General features: G+C 42.6%; 1 pseudogene; it reads left to right on the forward strand.

Annotated features, from left to right (window-relative positions):
• LOC115143927 (semaphorin-4G-like) overlaps positions 1-24,191 on the forward strand; it is a 70,181-nt pseudogene that overhangs the window by 26,549 nt on the left and 19,441 nt on the right.

The following is a 24,191-nucleotide window of genomic DNA, read 5'->3' on the forward strand; positions in this document are numbered from 1 at the left end:
ATAAATTTATGTGTCGCTCTGGGTGGATTTATAATGTTTTACAGTTGGTCTGTAGGAGTGGGTGTACATTAACTCGCAATAAAACAGAGAAATCATTTAGAACCATGATAGAAAAAGGGCATATTTGACATACTGTAATTGGGGGAAAAAAGTGTGTGTTTGTGTTCTTGTGTGTGTGTGTGTGTGTGTGTGTGTGTGTGTGTGTGTGTGTGTGTGTGTGTGTGTGTGTGTGTGTGTGTGTGTGTGTGTGTGTGTGTGTGTGTGTGTGCCCCTCTCTGTGGATAGATGAATGCCTGACTCTGGTCTGAACTAGGGCTGTGGTGGTCATGACATTTTGTCAGCAGTTTATTGTCATGCAAAAGATTGATCTGTCTATGCCCTACGTCATTGTGAGGACAGACGCTGCGAGACGAGAAGCAAGTACAGGGAGTGAATATTTAATAACAGACACGAAACAAGTCTGGACAAGGGAAACAGAACGACATTAATGCTGACACGGGGATGAAACTGAGGAATACACAGATATAGAGGAGGCAATCAATAAAGTCATGGAGTCCAGGTGAGTCCAGTGAAGCGCCGATGCATGTAATGATGGTGACAGGTGTGCGTAATGATGGGCAGCTTGGCGCCCTCGAGCGCCAGAGAGGGGGAGTGGGAGCAGGCGTGACTAAACTGTTGACAGCCCCCCTGCCTGCTCTAGAAAGGAATAAAGGAGAGAGAGGAGGAGATAGAAGAACATTGTTGGGGTGATATGCTGTATAGCTAAAGGTAATGTGTCACCCAATTAATTATGAAAATGCCCTATTAATAGGCTATTCAAAATCAAATACAAATTCACTATAATTGTAGGCTACCTCTGTAAGCCGCCATGCACAATCAATGAACCAACAGCATCGCCATGGCCTATATGTTCTCTCCCTGACTCGTGGATAGACATTTTGGACCATAGCATAAAGTAACCAGTCCATCCAGCATGAATAATAATACAGTCCACATTCAAAGGCGATTACTTCAATTTGTTTAATTTTTGAGTATTTGGGAGAACCAATTATTTACCAAAGACATCTTAAATCAGTTTAGATGTGTGTTGTTCTGCCATGCTTACTATGCAGTAGGCTATGTATTGTATAACGGCACAATGCTAAATATAGGATAAAGAAAATTAAAATGAACAATCGTCATTTTAATTCTGTTTTTTTGGGGCTCATAACCCTATGCGTATGGATGTTTTGAATGAATCATCACCTTAGAAAGTACTATCCATTTTGTTTTGTTAGGCTTTGAAACAACATCCACAACGAACATGTTTTACACTCAGTTTCAACCTGTCGTTGAACTTCTTTCTTCAAACTGATCATCACAGCGAGGTGAGTTTTAAAAGCAAGATACTGTTTTGATGATAAGTGTTTGATGTGATTTTTGACTGGATTTGCATTAATGTCAGAGTGGTTAGAGGGACACTAGAGCCCTGAGTAGGACCAGTCACTGCAACAGCCCTAGTCTGAACTCAAGGGTGTTCCTGAGGGGGTTGTCTCCCATGTCCTGCCCTCTTTGCTGGTGCCAACCAGACTTGAAGTAATGGAACCATGCAATATTGATGCATGTGTAAGATCTGTCTACTGTTGCTACGAGGAGAGGGCAGCGGAGGGCTTGATAGTAGTGGATTTCTGTGTATTATTTAGACATGGTTTAGAATAGTTTTTTCTCCTCTCGAGTGGTGCAGCGGTCTAAGGCACAGCATCGCAGTGTTAGAGGCGTCACTACAGATTCTGGTTCTCGACATAGCTCCCGCAGCCCGGGATCAACGTACAGACCATACAGGAGTTGCAGCGATGGGACAAGACTGTAACTACCATTTGGGGAGGAAATACTGGTTAAAATAAAATAATCTCCTTGAAATTGCAGTTTCATCAGTTGGGAGATTTTATGTAGACTAGCATACCAATCCTGAGGCATGAACCTATGCGATTGTAAGGTAAATAAATAATAAATGGCAATGTTGACCTGTAAATCACAGGTATTTATTCAAGTCAGTTGTTGTGACGAGATGAACAGACAAAACATTTAAAACATTTGTACAGAATAAAGGATAAATTACTCACAAAAATTCTAATGAGTTAACTCAATCTGGAAGCAAATGTTTTGTCTCTCTCAGCCTCTAGAGTAACTCTCTGCCTTTCATTCTTGTTGTTGTATACAGCATTTGACCATTTGTTCTCACCAGTCAGTGTTTGCAGAAAATGGCTTCTTTTAATGTGAAATTCCTCTGGTGACAATAGAGAGGAGTTGGAGTTATCCTCAGCTGCTTTGATCTATCTCTTTCCCTGGGCTCGGTTTTGACAGGATCTGAGCAGCGACAGACTTTGCGCAGATACAGTACCTGAAATAGCACCAGGATAGGAGTAGTGTACTGTATGCATTCACTGGGAGATTTTGTTTGATTTGTCACCGTGAGATAAAGATCTCTGCTCTCTGTTAATGCTGTGCGTGCACTGCTTTCATTGTTATATCATCATTCGAAACAGTCACGGCAAAAGTTTATATTCGAAATACACAGTCACGCTGATACAGGCAACCACGAGCACTGAGGTGAAAACCACAGTACTGCCAAAGATCACAAAGCGTGATGGTAAATATGACAGACTTCACTAGTGATCGAGAGAACAAGTCTTGTTTATGCTGACTGTGTGTGAACTGTTCCAGATGGGATGATTCACTTAAGGAAATTAAGCCACCGAGGCTGAGGCAGCTATGCCGATCCTTTGGTCCAAATAATCTATTGAGAGATACTTTCAGACATTTTGGAGGTTTTTGAAAATAGGAAACAGGAAATGTTGGTCCTCTGTAGCTCAGTTGGTAGAGCATGGTGCTTGCTACACCAGGATAGCGGCTTACATATCATTGATCAACTTAGCAACAGCTGACAGTATTCACCAGTGTCTACAGTGGTTAAGTCATGTGACAACAAAACTTGAAAATGATTGAAACTGTTGTCCCCCCAGCACATGTAAGGGAGTTGAGGCATTTTTTACATTCAGCATCACTCCGTCAAGGGAAATATAGTATTCTTTCCAACAAAGATGTCTACATATGGGGGTTACGGCCATCACAGCTCTGCAGATTTTGCTGCAAAGAGACAGAATCATTCGATAATTTGTTTTGGTACCGCCCATATGTAGCTTGTTTTTCGTCGCAGGGTCAGGAATGGCTTAATTAAGAATTGCAGCATTTACCTGGAGCTAACTCTGCAAATAGCGCTGCTGGGTGATTTCAAAAGTCACAGTCAATCGATCAATAATATAATAATACTCATAGCAAATGTATTTTTATGTACAATATGTAGAATCTATGAGAATAGAAAGGTTCAGAACTTTTGTGAAACATCACAGCACAGATAAAAAAATATATGGCAATTAGAAATCAAGACTGGATGGTGTTCAGAGATAGATGGGAGGTGTTGAGTGGAGCTGAACGCTGGGACTAACAACAAACAAAAGATAACTATTAAAGAAATAAGGCACGAGGGGGTGTGGCATATGATGCAACGTGGAGTGCCTGGATACAGCCCTTTCTCATGGTATATTGGCCATATACCACAAACCCCAGAATTGCCTTATTGCTATTATCAACTGGTTACCAACATAATTAGAACAGTAAAAATAAATGTTTTATCATACCCGTGGTATATGGTCCGATATACCACGGCTATCAGCCAATCAGCATTCAGGGCTCGAACCACCCAGTTTATAATGTAAAATATTCTGTCTGTAAAATGTATATAGTATGTACAGTTGAAGTCGGAAATTTACATACACTTAGGTTGGAGTCATTAAAACTAATTTCTCAATCACTCCACAAATGTCTTGTTAACAAACTAGTTTTGGCAAGTCGGTTAGTACATCTACTTTGTGCATGACACAAGTAATTTTTCCAACAATTGTTTACAGACAGATTATTTCACTTATAATTCACTGTATCACAATTCCAGTGGGTCAGAAGTTTACATACACTAAGTTGACTGTGCCAGATAGTAAACAGCTTGTACAATTCCAGAAAATGATGTCATAGCTTTAGAAGCTTCTGATAGGCTAATTGACATAATTTGAGTCAATTGGACGTGTACCTGTGGATGTATTTCAAGGCCTACCTTCAAACTCAGTGCCTCTTTGCTTGACATCATGGGAAAATCAAAATAAATCATCCAATACCTCAGAATAAAATTGTAGACCTCCACAAGTCTGGTTCATCCTTGGGAGCAATTTCCAAACGCCTGAGGTACCACGTTCATCTGTACAAACAATAGTACGCAAGTATAAACACCATGGGACCACGCAGCCGTCATACCGCTCAGGAAGGAGACGCGTTCTGTCTCCTAGAGATGAACATACTTTTGTACGAAAAGTGCAAATCAATCCCAGAGCAACAGCAAAGGACCTTGTGAAGATGCTGGAGGAAACAGGTACAAAAGTATCTATATCCACAGTAAAACAAGTCCTATATCAACATAACCTGAGAGGTCGCTCAGCAAGGAAGAAGCCACTGCTCCAAAACCGCCATAAAAAAGCCAGACTATGGTTTGCAACTGCACATGGGGACAAAGATCGTACTTTTAGGAGAAATGTCCTCTGGTCTGATGAAACAAAAATAGAAGTGTTTGGCCATAATGACCATCGTTATGTTTAGAGAAAAAAGGGGGGGCTAGCAAGCCGAAGAATACCATCCCAACTGTGAAGCACGGGGGTGACAGCATCATGTTGTGGGGGTGCTTTGCTGCAGGAGGGACTGGTGCACTTCACAAAATAGATGGCTTCATGAGGGAAGAAAATTAGGTGGATATATTGATGCAACATCTCAAGACATCAGTCAGCAAGTTAAAGCTTGGTCGCAAATGGGTCTTCCAAATGGACAATGACCCCAAGCATACTTCCAAAGTTGTGGCAAAATGGCTTAAGGACAACAAAGTCAAGGTATTGGAGTGGCCATCACAAAGCTCTGACCTCAATCCTATAGAAAATTTGTGGGCAGAACTGAGAAAGCGTGTGCGAGCAAGGAGGCCTACAAACCCGACTCAGTTACACCAGCTCTGTCAGGAGGAAGGGGCCAAAATTCACCCAACTTATTGTGGGAAGCTTGTGGAAGGCGTTTGACCCAAGTTAAACTATTTAAAGGCAATGCTACCAAATACTAATTGAGTGTATGTAAACTTCTGACCTACTGGGAATGTGATGAAAGAAATAAAAGCTTAAATAAATCATTCTCTCTACTATTATTCGGACATTTCACATTCTTAAAATAAAGTGGTGGTCCTAACTGACCTAAGACAGCGAAGTTGTACTTGGAATACATGTCAGGAATTGTGAAAAACTGAGTTTAAATGTACTTGGCTAAGGTGTATGTAAACTTCCTACTTCATCTGTATACGCTGGAAGTTGAAGCCTAAGTGTTGTTGTCTGTTAGTTTACTCTAATTAGGGGAGAGTTAGGGGAAAATAATATAGGAACATATTGGAAGTGATGATTGGAAGTGATGCAGACAATTACATTGATGGAAGCTACAATCTATCTGCAATATTAAAGCTGGTCTACCCCTAACTTAATACAAATTATAACAAATAATACTTTGTATGCTTAGAAATAATCAGAATTCATGTAAACATTCCATTTTATAAGCCATAGGTTGTCTTAAAAAGTGTTCTCTTGGCACAGCGTGGGGTAAACTGAGCCAAGGGGGTAAACTGAGCCAAGGACAGGGCAAGTTAAGCCGCCTACACATTTCTGTACTGAATTAAGTATTAACACTACTTTTTATATCATGTCTATCTTTATTTCCTAAACACTCTTCAACACAATCACAATCTCTTTTTGTCTTTTAATCATTTTAAGCATTTTATAACACAGTCTTAGCACCTAATAAAACGTTGTACTTTTTTTGAAACACTTTTAGCATGGGCCAGACCCTGTTGTTACCTCATATCCCAGTAATAATGCCTGGGAAGAAAACACTTCAATTTAATACATTTGCCATTGGCTCAATTTACCCCAAGGTTCCCACTCTCTCTCTCTCTCTCTCTCTCTCTCTCTCTCTCTCTCTCTCTCTCTCTCTGTCTATCTATCTATCTCTCTCTCTCTCTCTCTCTCTCTCTCTGTCTCTCTCTCTCTCTCTCTCTCTCTCTCTCTCTCTCTCTGTCTCTCTCTCTGTCTCTCTCTCTCTCTCTCTCTCTCTCTCTCTCTCACACACAGATACTGAAAGAGTTTTGAGTCAGGTGAACTGCCATAGATGCAAAGTGTGTGTGTTCAGTGTACACACAGGGTGCATTCGACAATGTTAAATAGAAACCGCCCTTTCAGCTCAGATTCAACTGGCATGCCCCCTCGCTTTGTCGACTCTCATCATCGATTAACAGAGCCCAATGTGCAGCTTGTGCTGTGGGTTTAGAGCAGGAACCGCAAGCCAATATATGTCTCTCTCTCTCTCTCTCTCTCTCTCTCTCTCTCTCTCTCCCTCTTTCTACCTGTCTTTTTGCTTAGTCAGGAGAAGGCGGGCCTTACTAATACTTATGTGTAGGGCTGTCACAATTATTGTATAATCTTGTAACCGACCTTGGTTTTTCTTGTCATAATCATTTTAGTACATTTGTTGTAGGAGGGGGGATTCAACTTTATTTTCAAGTAGATTTACCCAATAAACTTTGGAAAAAAATGTACGTGCAGAAAGGCAGAGGAGGAGCATCAATTCCAAAAGTTCCACGCTGTCAAAACCATTTGTTTTTGAGACAGGGTGTCACCAAAGCTGTGCTGTATTGATTAGGTATGTCGTAGGTCATTTTCAAAGATGCATTATGATACATTACAAGCTTAAAAAATTAATGAAATACAAATAAATTATGACATATACCTTGGTCATTAGCATGACAATTAATTTTTACCCAAAATTCCACAATTGTCATAGCTGTACATATATGCTTGTTTGGCCTCAGAACATTGCCTTTGGAGCAGCTCATTGGTCAGGCTTCAAACAGACATCAAGGAATCTTCGCCCCCAACTGCCTTGGGTGGCGGCCATTTTGCGTCATCCTCATCATTGTCATCATGCGTGGCATGTTACGTCATATGGTCTGCCACTATTTATTTTATGTAGAATCCAAGCCACTTCTCGTGCACACTCTTGGATGACTCATAGAATAAGTGAAAAATGAAATGTGTTTTAGATTGCCATGGGCTATCATTGTGATAGCCATGGGCTATCATTGTAATCTTAGACTAAACATACCGTTCCTGTGGGGTTCAAGTTGGGTTGTTTAGAAAGGGACAGTTATGGTGTGAGTGTGTGTCTGTATGTGTGTGTCTGTCTGTCTTCCTGCGCCTGTGTGTATTTGTGTCTGTGTGCACGCACGCACGTCTGTCAATGTGTTTGTGTGTCCTGCTGTGTCGTGAATGCACCTACCTCTCCTCATAACCCCCCCAGTGTGTCCTGACCTTTGAGTTTGTGAGTGGAGAAGAGATCATCATGGCTCTGCCTGTCTCTCTGCCTGCTTGTCTGCCTAGCTCTCTGCCTGCCTAGCTGCCTAGCTCTCTGCCTGCTTGTCTGCCTGGCTGCCTGTCTCTCTGCCTGCCTGGGTGCCTAGCTCTCTGCCTGCTTGTCTGCCTAGCTCTCTGCCTGCCTGGCTGACTGTCTCTCTGACTGCTTGTCTGACTAGCTCTCTGCCTGCCTAGCTGCCTAGCTCTCTGCCTGCTTGTCTGCCTGGCTGCCTGTCTCTCTGCCTGCCTGGGTGCCTAGCTCTCTGCCTGCTTGTCTGCCTAGCTCTCTGCCTGACTGGCTGCCTGTCTCTCTGCCTGCCTGGCTGCCTAGCTCTCTGCCTGCTTGTCTGACTAGCTCTCTGCCTGCCTGGCTGCCTGGTGCCCTCAAGACATAGGGGGTGGGCAGTGGGTTGACACCGACTCAGTCTGGTTATAGTCATGGGTGCTACTCATAGTATCACCATTGTATCCCTGAGAGACTATTTAGGTTGTTTGTGTGGGAAGGGGGTCTTCAAAGAGGTTTGACAATATATCAAAGTGACTTAACCAGTGACAGCAACATGTAGTATTTGTTGTAGTAACTGGCAGTCCCAAATTCATTTTAGCCATTGCAGTCTGCGAGGGTGGTTGAGGTATTTGTAATTGTGCACCTGCCCACAGAGATGTATTGACTTTTTTGTCCAAAACTTCAGTAATGCATTTAATTACATTATTAAAGGGATTCTCCGATTTGTTTGTGTACTTTTCAGCCAGTAGTTCTGAAAGTAGAGCTCACGAGCCAAAAGTGCTTCCCGAAAGTGACGTACTCTGTCACATATGTGCAGATATGTGGACCTTGTCATTGCTCTCTCTCCAGCTCTGCTGTGGGTGCATCATGTGCATCTTGCTAGCTGTCACTCATATGGCGAGGGGCTGAAGCTCATTGGCTGAACTGGAATTGCTAAGGGGCTGGCCTACATGGGGGAAAATGTAGGAAAAATAGTGCAGCACAGCTCCCAGAAAAACAATTGCTTTCAAACTAGGGATTTTGTGACTAATTAAGGCAAGACAATAATTCTGAATAAAGATTCTGCATGTATGAACTACACATTGATACATCCAGCCCAAAGTGGGAGATTTAAAAAATACTTTATAGCCACCAAAGTACCGGAGCATGTCTTTAACCCTATTAGAATAACCTAATCAATCTGACTGGCATTACTGTGTGTATCGTGTGCCTTGGCACCCTGCAAATCTATATTTCCAAATTTATGTGTTGTTTGACTATTAGAAGACCAAAGACTCAAAACATTGTTTCAATATACCTCACGGGAGCATCAAATCGATGAGTCTTTTCATATTTGCTGAATATGCACAGCACCCGCTCAAAACCATTGCATGTTTCTATGGGTTGTACATGTTGTACAGCGTCTGCGCTTCATATCCCTTGAAAAAAACACAGCACACAAACAACACAGGGTTACACATTCATTCCTTTGTGTTTTTCCCTTCATTCATGGAAAGTCATCCAACTAAATATTTGATCAGCAGTCTAGAACGTCTGAAATGGGGGCAAACTGCCCTACCTATGAGATACGAAGAAAGGTCATTGTTTTCATTGAGGTTGCTGCAATAATAAGATGTGGTCTTATTTAGTGATAAGATCGCAGATATTCATTTGATATAGGAGCGCTGAAAGTGAATCGATGGAGTTTGAAGATCAAGATGCAAAAGTGAGGATACGGGATAGAAAGAGAAAGAGCGATTAAGACGGAGATGGAAGCTGACAGAGATAGTGTGAATAAGTGAGAGATGAAGAGGGTGGGATGGACAGAAGGAGAGAGGAACAATGGAAAATACACTGAGTAACATGAGTCAGCGTGGTGCAGATGGGTATAATAATATAGCACACATCCTACCCTCCTCTCTATTATCCTCTCCTCCCCGTGTGCTTCTCTTTTTCCTTCCTCTATCCTCCTCCACCCTCCTTTCTCTGGTGAATTGATGGGAGTGTGTCCCAGGCTGCTCGCAGTAATAAGGGAATTTATGTTCATTTCGTCCCGCCCATTGATTTACTGGGGACAGATGAACGTTTGTTTCAGTCAATTTGTTACACTCCTTTACTTCTGATAGAGAGTCTATACTGCAGCTGTGTATGGAGCAGAGGGTCAGAGTTAAGATACTGGAAAAGAGAAAGAATTGGTAGAAAACACAGCCTGCTAAAGTGTCACAGAAACCATTGTAAAGAGAAAGTATGTGCATAATATTCCAACTATATTACTTTTAAGTACAACTTAGAGTACAGACAGTTTCATTCTATGAGGCAAGACATATACCCGAATACAAGAATAATACCAGACCCAACATAATGTTTTCTTATTCTGAAAAGTGGAAGCATGTACAGTTGAAGTCGGAAGTTTACATACACCTTAGCCAAAGACATTTAAAGTCATTTTTTCACAATCCCTGACATTTAATCCTAGTACAAATTCCCTGTCTTAGGTCAGTTTGGATCACCACTTTATTTTAAGAATGTGAAATGTCAGAATAATAGTAGAGAGAATGATTTATTTCAGCTTTTATTTATTTCATCACATTCCCAGTGGGTCAAAAGTTTACATACACTCAGTAAGTATTTGGTAGCATTGCCTTTAATTTTTTTTACTTGGGTCTGTCAAGACTTCTTCCGAAGTCGATTCCTCTCCTTGTTTGGGCGGTGTTCGGCGGTTGACGCCACCGGCCTTCTAGCCATCACTGATCCTTTTTTCATTTTCCATTTGTTTTGTCTCGTTTTCCCACACGCCTGGTTCTCATTGTCCCTCATTATGTGTTGTGTATTTAACCCTCTGTTTCCCCCATGTCTTTGTGTGGTATTGTTTATCTGTTTTGATGTATGTGCAACTTAGTCTGGTTGCGCTGGGTTATGTATACCCATTTTGTATTTCGTGTTCATTGTGCCGTGTGCTTTTGGTTCACCTGAATAAAAGGCTCTGTGTGCTACCCAATTTCTGCTCTCCTGCGCCAGACTCCCTTGCAGCCATTTACGCATACCAGACAGGATCAAATGTTTTGGGGTAGCCTTCCATAAGCTTCCCACAATAAGATGGATGAATTTTGGCCATTCCTTCTGACAGAGATGGTGTAACCGAGTCAGGTTTGTAGGCCTCCTTGCTCGCACATGCTTTTTCAGTTCTGTCCACAAATTTTCTATAGAATTGAGGTCAAGGCTTTGTGATGGCCAGTCCAATACCTTGACTTTGCTGTCCTTCAGCCATTTTGCCACAACTTTGGAAGTTGAAGCGACCAAGCTTTAACATCCTGACTGATGTCTTGAGATGTTGTTTCAATATATCCACATAATTGTCTTTCCTCATGATGCCAGCTATTTTGTGAAGTGCACCAGTCCCTCCTGCAACAAATCACCCCCAAAACATAATGATGCCACCCCCGTGCTTCATGGTTGGAATGGTGTTCTATGGCTTGCAAACCTCCCCCTTGGTCCTCCAAACATAACGATGGTCATTGCGGCCAAACAGTTTTTGTTTCATCAGACCAGAGGACATTTCTCTAAAAAGTACGATCTTTGTCCCCATGTGCAATTGCAAACCGTAGTTTGACGTTTTTATGGTGGTTTTGGAGCAGTGGCTCCTTCCTTGCTGTGTGGCCTTTCAGGTTATGTCGATATAGGACTTGTTTTACTGTGGATATAGATACTTTTGTACCCGTTTCCTCCAGCATCTTCACAGGGTCCTTTGCTGTTGTTCTGGGATTGATTTGCACTTTTTGCACCAAATTACGCTCATCTCTAGGGGACAGAACGCTTCTCCTTCCTGAACGGTATGATGGCTGCGAGGTCCTATGGTGTTTATACTTGCGTACTATTGATGGTACAGATGAACGTAGTACCTTCAGGCGTTTGGAATTTGCTCCCAAGGATGAACCAGACTTGTGGAGGTCTACAATTTATTTTCTGAGGTCTTGGCTGATTTCTTTTGTTTTCCCGATGATGTCAAGCAAAGAAGCACTGAGTTTGAAGGTAGGCCTTGAAATACATCCACAGGTACACCTCCAATTGACTCAAATGATGTCAATTAGTCTACCAGAAGCTGGAATTGTCCAAGCTGTTTAAAGGTACAGTCAACTTAGTGTATGTAAACTTTTGACCCACTGGAATTGTGAATTATAAGTGAAATAATCTGTCTGTAAACAATTGTTGGAAGAATTCCTTGTGTCGTGCACAAAGTAGATGTCCTAACCGACTTGCCAAAACTATCGTTTGTTAACAAGAAATGTGTGGAGTGGTTGAAAAACGAGTTTTAATGACTCCAACCTAAGTGTATGTAAACTTCCGACTTCAACTGTACCTGTGCTTGGCAGTAGTAATAGTAATTATAGGTTTTTCCAGTACCAAAACCATTCTGTGACTTTATTTGACCATTGGAAAACTGTGCAAATACCACATTGCAGGCTCAGTTAAATTGCCCCAAAGTCTCAGTAAGTTTGTGTGTTTGTTTTCAGGCCTGCTGGGTTGCCAGCGGTTCAGCAGCCCATCTCAGAACTACAGCACACTGCTACTGGAGGAGGACAATGGGGTGCTGTATGTAGGGGCCAGGGGGGCTCTCTACGCACTGGACACCACCAACATCTCTACACCTGGCAATCTCACGGTGAGCACCAGCCTGGACGCTAACTTTCCGTTTCGATGGGCAACAGAGTTGTATTGTTTTATAACTGCTAAACTGGTTAGCTGTGACAGCACAACATATCATATAACCGATATGTTGCAATGGCAAAACTAATCCTATTTCACAAATCTTTTTCTCTTTCACAACTTTTAAACAGGACTGGCTAATAATAGCCTTAAGGAGATTCAGTAAATCCTATAATAGGTACATTTTTTGCAGTGTGACTATTGGATTAAATGTAGGTGGCAAGTTTACTCACGGGCCAATAGAATAGATTAAAACACAATGATGTCGTTGATGGGAGTAACTGGAGTATTAAAATGGAGTATTCACTGGAGTATTCAAGTATTGCCATGGTACACTGCCCCATGCTCCCACTGGGTGGTCATTATTGTCTCCCAATGTTTGCAGATTGATTGGGAAGCTTCGGCAGAGCAGAAGAAGCAGTGTCTCAACAAAGGAAAAGACAATCAGGTATAACCAATGGCGTGTAGCACCCACTGCTCAACACACAAAATATCTCTCTCTGCTTCTGACTCTTTCTCTCTTTATTCGATGGCCCTATCTCGTATAACAATTATGTGGTGTTGTTATTATAATGTAACAATGTATTTCTGATCAAGAAGGAGTCAAGTGAATGTGTTAGCCTTCAAGATTAGGTGGATGTTATATAGATGTATAACCACACTGTTGTGTCTCTCCTACAGACAGATTGTTACAATCACATCCGCTTCCTGCAGAGGTACAATGAGACTCACCTGTACGTCTGTGGCACGCACGCCTTCAGGCCCCTCTGTGCTTACATAGTAAGAGCTGTCCTTCCTTTTGCTCGGGATTCCCTGGTTTACATTCAGGCTCCCAACAAACTGCCCATAGAGCCCCACTGTGGACACGTCATAAAACCCATAGAAACTAGTGGTCAAACACAGAAATGGTTCCAAATCTTTTTTCACCATCCATTTTTCCCTACGGGGACCACTTCAAACAAGGTCTGTGTTTCATGTAGGCTTTCCCTGGTGTGATGTTTTGATAACAGCGTAAATCTCTCTCGGACAAATGCTAATTAGCATCAAATGAGACGTCCTGCAACACTACAAATCCCTGCAAGCTCCTGCACGTCATCTGTAGTTGACACCTTTGCTGTCAGCTAGCTGGCTACTAGCTTCCTTGATCCAAAATGAAAGATATGTTGAACATTTTCATTTACTGTTCCATATTTTATTTAACTAATATTTGTTGTCTTATTTATGCATTTGGTCTTGTGTCTTGAACATAATACTAACCTAGTAGCAGTCAGATATTTACAATGTGCTACGAATTCTAGGCCACTCGAACAATTACATCAATGAAATAAAATAGTAAACAATGCATGCATATGCCTTTCATACATAACATATAAACATCTGACTTGAAGTAAAAATTACATTATTTATTCATCAATGCCAGGAACCTGGGACATCGAAGAGCACAGTATTAATTATTATTACTAACATATCCGAGAGAGCACAGATTCTCCTGCTTTTCCATTTGAGGAATTAGACCAGCACGAATAACAAAATGTAAAACGGCATGTTGTGATTTTTGGTGGGTGAGATACAAATGGAGAAACAACTGGGTGTGTAAGGTATGTTTCATCTAAAATACTAGCTCAACACCAGCAGAATGAGAAACCGACTCAAAACAAGGAAGCCATGCCTACAAGCAGCTGTGTCAACACCCATCTTGTCAATTTAACGGGTCCGTGTTGCTGCTGTCAATTGTGACCAGCATGAGAACTGCATTACACAGGCAAAAAAAGGTAGCAAAAACAGATGTAATCAAATCAAAAGTAGTAGTGAAGGAAGCAGCATAGGGAAATTGGGAAGGTAGGGTGGGTTTATAAGAGATAAGATGGAGAGTTCCAAAGTGTGCGAAGTTCGAGGGACCATCGGGCATAAATGGCATAGTCTGGAATAAGGGGTAGCTAGAGGGATGGTTGGTCATGGAATAAACATAAAGTGGGGTGTGTGTTTCTCCACCCCTTTTTAGGTCATTGTCACAAAAATCCAGTCGCAATCGGGGTCTCAGCGTAGTCATTCTGTCAGTTGCAGCATTCATATCATGGTCATTGTGTGTAAGTGAATCACAACATTAAAGGCGATGAGTGATCACAGCATTTCAACATATTGAGCCATACACAATATCACTTTTTTACATTTATTTTTATTTTACCAGGTAGGCTAGTTGAGAACAAGTTCTCATTTGCAACTGCTACCTGACCAAGATAAAGCATAGCAAGTCGACACATACAACAACACAGAGTTACACATGGAATAAACAAAACATAGTCAATAATACTGTAGAAAAAGTCTATATACAGTGAGTGCAAATGAGGTAAGATAAGGGAGTTAATGCAATAAATTGGCCATGGTGGCGAAGTCATTACAATATAGCAATTAAACACTGGAGTGATTGTTGTGCAGAAGATGAATGTGCAAGTAGAGATACTGGGGTACAAAGGAGCAAGATAAATAAATCAATAGAGTATGGGGATGAGGTAGGTAGATGGGCTGTTTACAGATGGGCAGGTGCAGTGATCTGTGAATTTAAGGCCAGTCACCACAGAATTAAATTACATTCTTTTTGAGATTTGTTGGTATTTTGGTCCATTAATATTAGTATTTTCAAAAAGTAAACATAAAAATGACAAAAACTTGATGAAAAAGTATATTTTCTTATACTACCTTCAACATTTTAATGAATTTTAAACACCTAAAAAATGGACATACATCAATGATTTGAAATCTCACTACATTAAATGATTTAATTTAAATGCCCATTTCATAGAGATTGTTACAAACTGGACTATATAAGGAACTTACTTTGAAAAGATGGTTATTGGGTCACAGAAGGGTTGGGTTAAATGTGGAAGACACATTTCAGTTGAACAACTGACTAGGCAACTAGGTTGCCCTTTCCCCTTTCTGAATAGACGTTTGGTAGTCTAAATTCAGTGTACTTGTCTTTAACTGCAATTTCCCGAAGGACAGACTCTTCCCACACACCAACTCATTTTTCTCAGCTTCAGAAGCATCTGAATAGATATATTCTCCAGACCTACCCAGAGGGAATTGTTGATATGCTTTTTAATTTTTTTATTATAGATGATTTTCTTTGGAAAAATATGCCAAAATGCAATTTACATACATGTCTTTTGTATTTTACAGATAGAAAGATTAAAAATGTATTTATCCACAATCTGCTCTGGACAAGTCCCATCATGAAGTGTCTTAAAATGAAATCAAAATATTTAGTCTTGACTTCATCCAGTGTCCTGAAAAATGGATTTGCGCGATATGGAAATATTTGCATATTTTAATAACATATTTCAGAAATGTTTCATATAAAATATTCATAAATTTGAGTCTACATTTAACTGGTAAAAGTTGATTGTGATATGATTAAGGGGGGGAAAGTACCCTATGAGGGTGTGGTGCCTGGCCTTAAGCATTGAAGACAGCATTTTGTTGACACTATGTCAATCAATCAATCAATCAATCAAATGTATTTATAATGCCCTTCTGACATCAGCTGATGTCACAAAGTGCTGTACAGAAACCCAGCCTAAAACCCCAAACAGCAAGCAATGCAGGTGTAGAAGCACAGTGGCTAGGAAAAACTCCCTAGAAAGGCCAGAACCTAGGAAGAAACCTAGAGAGGAACCAGGCTATGAGGGGTGGCCAGTCCTCTTCTGGCTGTGCCGGGTGGAGATTAGAACAGAACATGGTCAAGATGTTCAAATGTTCATTGATGACCAGCGGGGTCAAATAATAACATTCACAGTGGTTGTTGAGGGTGCACCAGGTCACCACCTCAGGAGTAAATGTCATTCGGCTTTTCATAGCCGATCATTCAGAGTATCTCTATTGCTCCTGCTGTCTCTAGAGAGTTGAAAACAGCAGGTCTAGGACAGGTAGCACGTCCGGGGAACAGGTCAAGGTTCCATAGCCGCAGGCAGAACAGTTGAAACTGGAGCAGCAGCACGGCCAGGTGGACTGGGGACAGCAAGGAGTCATATCAGGCCAGGTAGTCCTGCGGCATGGTCCTAAGGCTCAGGTCCTCCGAGAGAGAGAAAGAGAGAATTAGAGAGAGCATACTTAAATTCACACAGGACACCGGATAAAACAGGAGAAATACTCCAGATATAAGAGACCGACACATAAACTACTGCAGGCTGAGACAGGAGGGGTCGGGAGACACTGTGGCCCCATCCTACGATACCCCCGGACAGGGCCAAACAGGCAGGATATAAGCCCACCCACTTTGCCAAAGCACAGCCCCCACACCACTAGAGGAATATCTTCAACCACCAACTTACCATCCTGAGACAAGGCCGAGTATAGCCCACAAAGATCTCCGCCACGGCACAACCCAAGCGGGGGCGCCAACCCGGACAGGAAGATCACGTCAGTGACTCAACCCAGTCAAGTGACGCACCCCTCCTAGGGACGGCATGGTAAGCCAGTGACTCAGAGGCTGAGAAGAGGCAGAGAATCCCAGTGGAGAGAGGGGAACCGGCCAGGTTGAGACCGAGTCTGCGTCTCTCACATGGGTAGGCAGACCATTCCATAAAAATGTAGCTCTTATAGGAGAAAGCCCTGCCTCCAGCTGTTGCTTAGAAATTCTAGGGACAGTAAGGAGGCCTGCGTCTTGTGACTGTAGCGTAAGTGTAGGTATGTACTGCAGGACCAAATTGGAAAGATAGGTAGGAGCAAGCCCATGTAATGCTTTGTAGGTTAGCAGTAAAACCTTGAAATCAGCCCTTGCCTTAACAGGAAGCCAGTGTAGAGAGGCTAGCACTGGAGTAAGAGGATCACATTTTTTGGTTCTAGTCAAGATTCTAGCAGCCGTGTTTAGCACTAACTGAAGTTTATTTAGTGCTTTATCCGGGTAACCGGAATGTAGAGCATTGCAGTAGTCTAACCTATAAGTGACAAAAGCATGGGCTATGTCTACTGTGTGTGAATGATGAAAGAATCTTACCCTAGCTGGAGTTCCATTTGAGTGTGTGTGGTCACTTAGGCCTGCACATCAACCAGTACTGGGACCATTGAAGACTTACAGATACATGCTCTCAAAGTGCTGCTTGAATGTCTTTGGGTCTGCGTCTATAAAAGGTCAAGTACAAAATGAAGTAAGTTAACAATCTGTGGCTAAGATTGAATTCAAAGTTGACACAAATGATAAACTAAGCAATACGATGCAACAAATTACGACACATATGAAAGACTGCACCACAGAGGCCAGTACATTAACTTACAAATAGATAGGACAGGGCAGGTGTGGACCAGTGATACCTTGGCTGCAGTCTTCTGGTCTGCAGCTGCTCCCTTCATCTTCGCAACCACCGCCTTGGCATCAGTCAACAAGTTCAACTTGAGAGTGGAGCATGCGTTATATATAACATCTACAGTATATGAATCCATCCCTGATTACAAAGCATACCTGACTAGAAATCATAGCCTATCGCTGTGATTTGTTATGTTGATTATCAGGTGTTAGAGTTGGGCTGGGACAAAACCCTTCACACACTCCTGCTCTTCTGGACTTCCTGCAATGACTGAAATATTACAGGAAGTTGAAACAGCTTTCCTAGTGGAGGTGATAAGAGTTGATAAGACTCAGGGTCACCCATTGGTTCTGGAATAATGTTGGCAATTTGGCATCAATATCATGACAGTATTTCTACCTCAAAAACAAATGTGTGAATAACAATTCATTTAAAACCCACCAATGCAAATAGGACTAAATAAGGTTACATTACCTTTCCTTGTAGCTATACTGACGACCCTCCCACTCTGTCTGCTGTAATCTCTCTTTGTTCTTGTTTCCTTATTAGGATGCCGGTGGGCGGAGTTGGGAGGGTCGTCAGCTACATTTACTTTTGATACTTCAGTATATTTAAAACCAAATACTTTGACTTTTACTCAAGTATAATTTTACTGGGTGACTTTCACTTTTACTAAGTCATTTTCTATTAAGGTATCTACCGTAATTGCTGGACTATTAAGCGCACCTGAATATAAACCGCACCCACTGAATTATTAAAAAATATGTATTTTGTACATAAATAAGCCGCACATGTCTATAAGCCGCAGGTGCCTACCGGTACATTGAAACAAATTAACTTTACACAGCCTTTAAACGAAACACGGCGTTGTAACAAAAATAAATAGGCTTTAACGAAACACGGCTTGTAACAAAAATTAAAACAGTAGCCTACCAAGAAAGTCATTGGTCACTATCTTCCTCCTCCTGTGCACTGAAACCACTGAAGTCATCTCCTTCGGTGTCGGAGTTGAATAGCCTCAGAATTGCTTCATCCGATGTTGGATCGTTTTCATTGTCGCTCTCGTCACTTTCATCCGGAGGCAAATACCCAGCTGAGCTCATGCTGCCCCTTCAACACGCAGCAGTCCAGCCTTTCGAAACCCGTTGATGATAGTGTATTTTTTGACAATGCTCCACGCTGTCAGGACCCACTGGCAGACTTAACCATAAGATGCTCTCCTGCGGCCCGTTTTAGTGAAGGATTTCTCCCCACTTGTCATCCAAGCCTCCCACTGAACAAGGAGCGCCACCTTAAATGCACGATTTACACTGATGTCGAGTGGCTGCAAATACTTTGGGCCATCTGCTTTTCTTCCCTCTGAAAAATCCATAAATTAGCCGCGTCATTGTATAAACCGCGAGGTTCAAAGTGTGGGAATAAAGTAGCGGCTTATAGTCCGGAAATTGCGGTACTCAAGTATGACATTGGGTACTGAAGCCAGGGTAAGCCTACACAAAAGGGGCGGCAGGTAGCCTAGTGGTTAGAGCGTCGGACTTGTAACTGAAAGGATGCAAGATCGAATCCCTGAGCTGACAAGGAAAAAATCTGTTGTTCGGCCTCTGAACATGACAGTTAACCCACTGTTCCTAGGCCGTCATTGAAAATAAGAGTTTGTTCCTAACTGCCTAGTTAAATAAATACATAAAACACAGCCCTTATTTTGTAAGTAAGCATTTCACTGTATTTGACTGTATTTGGCGCATGTGACAAATACACTTTGATTTGATTCTTTTAAGTGTTTCCCTTATGGGAAAATTAAGGATGTAAAATCGATTGGAACCATTTCCGTATTTGACCGCTAGGTTTTATGGGTATTATGATTCATACTGAAGTGCTCTATTAGAATGCTGGGTTACCTGCTTTGGTGATGGTTTGATTTATGGTTTGATTTATATTCCTCTACAGTAGTTATTGATCCTCTCTCTTCTCTTTTCTATCAGGATGTGGAACGCTTCAGTTTCTCCTCTGGCTTCGAAGAGGGCAGGGACAGGTGTCCCTACGACCCAGCCAAGGGCTACACCGGCCTCCTTGTGGGTAAGAACCCTAATCCACCCCCTGGGCTGCACTATTTTGCCCTAACCCACCACTCAGAATGAACTGAGAGACACTCATCTATCCCCTGTTCTGTGTTCTCTCTCTTTGATCCCTCCATCTCTCTGGTCCTGATTGCAGACGGTGAGATGTTCTCAGCCTCCCAGTATGAGTTCCGCAGCTCTCCGGATGTCCGTCGGAACTTCCCCTTCCCCACTCTGAGGACAGAGGAGGCCCCCACCAGATGGCTGCTGGGTAAAGAGAGGCTGACCCATCCGTTATCTTATAGACATTGGTTTCATTTTGTGGTTTGTTCCCATATACATTAAAACCAGTAGATAGTGACAGTGCTGACGTCATCCGCGTATTTCTCCTGATCGGCAGAAGTATTTGAATTTGAAACGTGCCGTATTGCTGAATGGGGCTGAATGGCACCAAAAACTATCTAAGGATCATGATGAAAGTGGCCATAACTAGCAAAAGATCAAGGTCGATATAGTCATTTTCATCCTGCCTGATAGAGTTAACCTTAACGTCTATGGAGCCTTCTCATAGCCTGCTGGCCTGTGATTGGTCTGTGTGATTTGTGTGTGACGACATTTGTCGTGTGTCGTGCGTGACGACAAATGTTGTAGTCAGAATGGATCACTATTTACTTAAATGTCTCAATTTGTAATGAACTTAATTCACCTTGGGGAGCCCAAAACGACCATCTAAAAAAAAATGTGTTCGGGCGATTGTAATTTATATAGGCTTTCTAGGGCAGACCAGGGTTTTTGGCATCACTAGGTTGCTACGCAGTAGCTGACCAACAGAGCTCTTGACTTCACGCTCCAGACCGGACCAGGGGCATAGCCAGAAATTTGTTGATGTGTGGAGAAGCATTTTTGTAATAATAATGTATTCTTTTTTTGTTTTTGCTCAATCTGATTGGATGGGCCTGGCTCCCCAGTGGGTGGGCCTGTGTCCACCCAGACCCACCCATGCATACGCCCCTGAACCGGACACTGTGGTCCTGTTTGATCCGTACAGCTATGCAATTTTGGAATACCAATGTAATCTGTAATTCTGATTCATTATACTACAACTATATGGTACTAAGCAGACCTAGGTTCAAATACATGCATATTTACATATTTGTATTTGAAATACTTATTTTCTGTGTATTTGAGTATTTTCAAATTTGCCAAATCAACTATTTCTATTTTTCGGGGTCCCCTTGGGCTGACCTAAACATGCAAGTCAAACTGGGTGGGGTCTTCAATGGGTAAAGTATTAGTATTTGAAAATACATTACTTCAAATACCGGCGCCGACAGAGATGGCCGCCTCGCTTCGCGTTCCTAGGAAACTATGCAGTTTTTTGTTTTTTTTACGTGTTATTTCTTACATTAGTACCCCAGGTCATCTTAGGTTTCATTACATACAGTCGAGAAGAACTACTGAACTACTGAATATAAGATCAGCGTCAACTCACCATCAGTACGACCAAGAATATGTTTTTCGCGATGCGGATCCTGTGTTCTGCCTCTCAAACAGGACAACGGAACGGATCCCATGCAGCGACCCAAAAAAAAACGACTCCAAAAAAGAGGGAAACGAGGCGGTCTTCTGGTCAGACTCCGGAGACGGGCACACCGTGCACCACTCCCTAGCATTCTTCTTGACAATGTCCAGTCTCTTGACAACAAGGTTGATGAAATCCGAGCAAGGGTAGCATTCCAGAGGGACATCAGAGACTGTAACGTTCTTTGCTTCACGGAAACATGGCTCACTGGAGAGACGCTATCCGAGGCGGTGCAGCCAACGGGTTTCTCCACGCATCGCGCCGACAGAAACAAACATCTTTCTGGTAAGAAGAGGGGCGGGGGCGTATGCCTTATGACTAACGAGACATGGTGTGATGAAAGAAACATACAGGAACTCAAATCCTTCTGTTCACCTGATTTAGAATTCCTCACAATCAAATGTAGACCGCATTATCTACCAAGAGAATTCTATTCGATTATAATCACAGCCGTATATATCCCCCCCAAGCAGACACATCGATGGCTCTGAACAAACTTTATTTAACTCTTTGCAAACTGGAAACCATTTATCCGGAGGCTGCATTCATTGTAGCTGGGGATTTTAACAAGGCTAATCTGAAAACAAGACTCCTAAATTTTATCAGCATATCGATTGCGCAACCAGGGGTGGAAAAACCTTGGATCATTGTTACTCTAACTTCCATGACGCATATAAAGCCCTGCCCCGCCCCCCTTTCGGAAAAGCTGACCACGACTCCATTTTGTTGATCCCTGCCTACAGACAGAAACTAAAACAAGAGGCTCCCATGCTGAGGTCTGTCCAACGCTGGTCCGACCAAGCTGACTCCACACTCCAAGACTGCTTCCATCACGTGGACTGGGATATGTTTCGTATTGCGTCAGATAACAATATTGACGAATACGCTGATTCGGTGTGCGAGTTCATTAGAACGTGCGTTGAAGATGTCGTTCCCATAGCAACGATTAAAACATTCCCTAACCAGAAACCGTGGATTGATGGCAGCATTCGCGTGAAACTGAAAGCGCGAACCACTGCTTTTAATCAGGGCAAGGTGTCTGGTAACATGACCGAACACAAACAGTGCAGCTATTCCCTCCGCAAGGCTATCAAACAAGCTAAGCGTCAGTACAGAGACAAAGTAGAATCTCAATTCAACGGCTCAGACACAAGAGGCATGTGGCAGGGTCTACAGTCAATCACGGACTACAAGAAGAAATCCAGCCCAGTCACGGACCAGGATGTCTTGCTCCCAGGCAGACTAAATAACTTTTTTGCCGGCTTTGAGGACAATACAGTGCCACTGACACGGCCTGCAACGAAAACATGCGGTCTCTCCTTCACTGCAGCCGAGGTGAGTAAAGACATTTAAACGTGTTAACCCTCACAAGGCTGCAGGCCCAGACGGCATCCCCAGCCGCGCCCTCAGAGCATGCGCAGACCAGCTGGCCGGTGTGTTTACGGACATATTCAATCAATCTCTATACCAGTCTGCTGTTCCCACATGCTTCAAGAGGGCCACCATTGTTCCTGTTCCCAAGAAAGCTAAGGTAACTGAGCTAAACGACTACCGCCCCGTAGCACTCACTTCCGTCATCATGAAGTGCTTTGAGAGACTAGTCAAGAACCATATCACCTCCACCCTACCTGACACCCTAGACCCACTCCAATTTGCTTACCGCCCAAATAGGTCCACAGACGATGCAATCTCAACCACACTGCACACTGCCCTAACCCATCTGGACAAGAGGAATACCTATGTGAGAATGCTGTTCATTGACTACAGCTCGGCATTCAACACCATAGTACCCTCCAAGCTCGTCATCAAGCTCGAGACCCTGGGTCTCCAACCCGCCCTGTGCAACTGGGTACTGGACTTCCTGACGGGCCGCCCCCAGGTGGTGAGGGTAGGCAACAACATCTCCACCCTGCTGATCCTCAACACTGAGGCCCCACAAGGGTGCGTTCTGAGCCCTCTCCTGTACTCCCTGTTCACCCACAACTTCTACAGATGCACAATCGAGAGCATCCTGGCGGGCTGTATCATGCCTGGTACGGCAACTGCTCCGCCCACAACCGTAAGGCTCTCCAGAGGGTAGTGAGGTCTGCACAACGCATCACCAGGGGCAAACTACCTGCCCTCCAGGACACCTACACCACCCGATGTTACAGGAAGGCCATAAAGATCATCAAGGACATCAACCACCCGAGCCACTGCCTGTTCACCCCGCTATCATCCAGAAGGCGAGGTCAGTACAGGTGCATCAAAGCTGGGACCGAGAGACTGAAAAACAGCTTCTATCTCAAGGCCATCAGACTGTTAAACAGCCACCACTAACATTGAGTGGCTGCTGCCAACACACTGACACTGACACTGACTCAACTCCAGCCACTTTAATAATGGGAATTGATGGGAAATGATGTAAATATATCACTAGCCACTTTAAACAATGCTACCTTATATAATGTTACTTACCCTACATTATTCATCTCATATGCATACGTATATACTGTACTCTATATCATCGACTGCATCCTTATGTAATACATGTATCACTAGCCACTTTAACTATGCCACTTTGTTTACATACTCATCTCATATGTATATACTGTACTCGATACCATCTACTGTATCTTGCCTATGCTGCTCTGTACCATCACTCATTCCTATATCCTTATGTACATATTCCTTATCCCCTTACACTGTGTATAAGACAGTAGTTTTGGAATTGTTAGTTAGATTACTTGTTGGTTATTACTGCATTGTCGGAACTAGAAGCGCAAGCATTTCGCTACACTCGCATTAACATCTGCTAACCATGTGTATGTGACAAATACATTTGATTTGATTTGATTTGTTAGTTGTAAATACATGACAATACATTCCAATTTCCAAATACATTCCGGAAATATTGAACTACTTGTATTTTCAAATAAACGTTGTCCAAGTAATTGTTTTGAAATGTATATGAAAGTCATTAAAATGCAGTAAATATTATCAAATCTAATTATTTGATCCCAAGTGTGGTACTAAGTACTGGCCGAAAACATAGGGCATTTA

The sequence above is a fragment of the Oncorhynchus nerka genome, linkage group LG16 (assembly GCF_034236695.1).
Source record: "Oncorhynchus nerka isolate Pitt River linkage group LG16, Oner_Uvic_2.0, whole genome shotgun sequence".
NCBI classification, from domain to species: domain Eukaryota; kingdom Metazoa; phylum Chordata; class Actinopteri; order Salmoniformes; family Salmonidae; genus Oncorhynchus; species Oncorhynchus nerka.